The 2,899-nt window shown below is 41.2% G+C and overlaps 1 pseudogene; it reads left to right on the forward strand.

The window, feature by feature from the left end:
- The first annotated feature begins 615 nt into the window (after window positions 1-615).
- On the forward strand, window positions 616-1,696 carry LOC103663890 (annotated as a pseudogene).
- The last annotated feature ends 1,203 nt before the right edge of the window (window positions 1,697-2,899 follow it).

Consider the following 2,899-nt stretch of genomic DNA (forward strand, 5'->3'; position numbering starts at 1 on the left):
AGTCACTGCTCAGAAGGAACAAAGGACGGGTATGCTGTAAATAACAATCCTTGTGTGGGCTGACTCTGAAAAAGAGACTTTGTTCCCCTGTCAGCTCTGAAACAAACATATATGACAGGACACCTGTCCAGTAGTATTTAAACAATACTGTGTCTGTGTCTGTGCGTGCGTGCGTGCATGCGTGTGTGCGTGTGCGCGCACACATGCATGGGCATAGCTATTGGACCCAAGGTTAGTATTTCAAGGGTCTACCCCACACTTCTGATAAAGTTCTGCTGTAATGCGACATAGGTACTCGTAAAAATCACCATGCTATGCACAACAGTGCAAGAAAAACCACAGGGCTTGTGGGGAAAGATGGGATCAGAGAGACAACACTCCAAAACTTTATCAGTGACACATAAAGAAAAAGGTATAGGAACCTAATAAAAATGCCAGCACAGTTTCACACATGTTAAATGGTTAAGAAATTCGTAAGTAGCCTCATAACTCAAGAAATTCATAAGCAGTGAGAAAAAAGGGTCTAGAAGAGGAGAAAAAGAAGGTTCCCGCTGTGCCAGAAACCATTAAGACAAAGAAAAAGAATATTGCAGAGCTGAAGATCAAGCACCTGAGAAATTTGCCAAAAAGATGCCTCAAAAGGCAAGGAGGAAGCTTATCTATGAAAAAGCCATGCACCATATTAGGGAAAATTGGCAGATGTACAGAAGTAATATTTGAATTGTGAGGATGGCAAGAAAAGTGAGCAACTTCTTTTTTTTTTTTTTTTAAGGATTTTATTTATGGGGCACCTGGGTGGCTCAGTCAGTTAAGTGTCTGCCTTCGGCTCAGGTCATGATCTCAGGGTCCTGGGATCAAGTCCCACTGCTCAGCCTGCTTCTCCCTCTGCTCCTCCCCGTTTGTGCTTTCTCTCTAGCTCGCTTTCTCTCAAATAAATAAATAAAATCTTAAAATAAATAGAAGATTTTATTTATTTATTTGAGAAAGAGAGCATAAGCAGGGGGAGAGAAAGAGGGAGAGGGAGAAGCAGACTCCCCGCTGAGCAGTGGGGCTCAATCTCAGGATTCTGGGATTATGACCAGAGCTGAAGGCAGACGCTTAACCAACTGAGCCACCCGGAGCCCTGAAAAGTGAGTAACTTCTATGTAACTGTGGAACCCAAATGGGCATTTGTTCTCAGGATCAGAGGTAACAATGGTGTGAGCCCAAAGTTCCAGAAGCTGTTGACAGTTCCTCACCTGTGTCAGTTATTCATGGCAGCCCTGTGAAGATCAGAAAGGCTTCCGTTAACATGTTGAGGATGGTGGAGCCCTACACTGCATGGGGTACCCAAGCCTGAAATCAGTAAATGAATTGATCTACCAGCGTGGTCATGGCAAAATCAACAAAAAAGTCAATTGTCCTGACAGACAACACTTTGATTGCTCCAACTCTTGGTAAATAGGGCATCATCTGCATGGAGGATCTTACTCATGTGATCTGAATTGCTGGAAAATGCTTCAGAGAGGGAAACAACTTCCTGTGGCCCTTCGAATTATCTTCTCCACGAGGGAGAATGAAGAAAAAGATCATGGATTTTGTAGAAGGTGGAGACGCTGGCAGCAGGGAAGACCAGATCAATAGTCTTGATAGAAGGTTGAACTAACGTGTCTGCCATGACTATAATCTGGTCAGTTAGTAAACAGTGACCACTTTCAAGTTGGAAAAAAAAAAAAAGGAAATTCACAACACAATAAACATGGCACTTTGCCTTAAAAAGACTTTAAATTTGAGGACATAGTGTTGAAAGGGTTGCAGCTTGTGATTCACTGCCAAGTGGTGGGAAGGTAGGTTATCTAAACTCAGAGGAAAGATTCTAACAGCAGATGTGGATGGGCACGACATAACACCTTCAGTGAACTGAGCTAGGTGGTGGGTATTTGAGGGGTGTGTGTGCACACACATGTGCATTTCAGGTATCCCAGGCCCCTGGGTTCAGCTGAGTGCTGTGTTCTGCTTTCATCCAGTTTCTCACTCATAAGAGCTCACCTCACACAGCAAAGGTAAATGTGTACCTATGTGTACTCATATTGTTTCCTAATATATCAATCACGTTGGACCAAATTTGTGTTTTTAAGACAAGTATTATTGAACTGACTCTGCCTGTAAGGAATTCACCTCAGAAGTAATAGTTTCAAGTTGCCTAGACTCTGAGGGTAGCCAGGAGGGCATTACTGACCTACAAGGAGTGATGTCTGTCTAAGAGGGTTTAGGGACTGAAAGTACGAAGGCAGAGGTTCTCATAGATATTATCTCATAGATATTATCTCAAAGATTCTCATAGATATTATCTCTGAGTCTGATAGGTGTTATCTTTTTCCATATTTTCTTAGACTAACCTAGATTAACAATTATCCAAGGGTTTAGGATATCTAGGTACAGAAAAACAACATTAGGCTTCAGAGGACTCGTATTTTATGCTTGGCTCTGCAAGCTATGTGACTTTATGCAAGGCCCTTTATTTCTCTTGGATTCATTTCCTCATCTGAAAAATACAAAAACTTAACTGCATGTTCTTTCTCTAAGATCCTTCCTGGCTCCAATATCTTTTGACTCTGAGGCCTTCTATGTTGATTAAATGTAGAGAAAATGAACACTTTTTCACCTCTTCAAAATTTTCCACAGGGCTCAGCAATATATTTTTTTTCCTCATCGCAGGTTGTCTTCCTTGGTCATTTCCCAAAGTGAAAATTCCAAATTGTTATGCCCCTCAATCTCTGCCTCCACCAACAGATGGAATTCACTGAGGCAGATCAAGTCTGAGCTTATAAAATTCCTTTATTTATTTTGTTAACAGCTTTATTGAAGTAAAATTGACATACAATAAACTGTATATATTTAAAGTATACAATTTGATAAG

This window comes from Ursus maritimus, unplaced genomic scaffold (genome assembly GCF_017311325.1).
Source record: "Ursus maritimus isolate PB19 unplaced genomic scaffold, ASM1731132v1 scaffold_5, whole genome shotgun sequence".
In the NCBI taxonomy this organism is placed as follows: domain Eukaryota; kingdom Metazoa; phylum Chordata; class Mammalia; order Carnivora; family Ursidae; genus Ursus; species Ursus maritimus.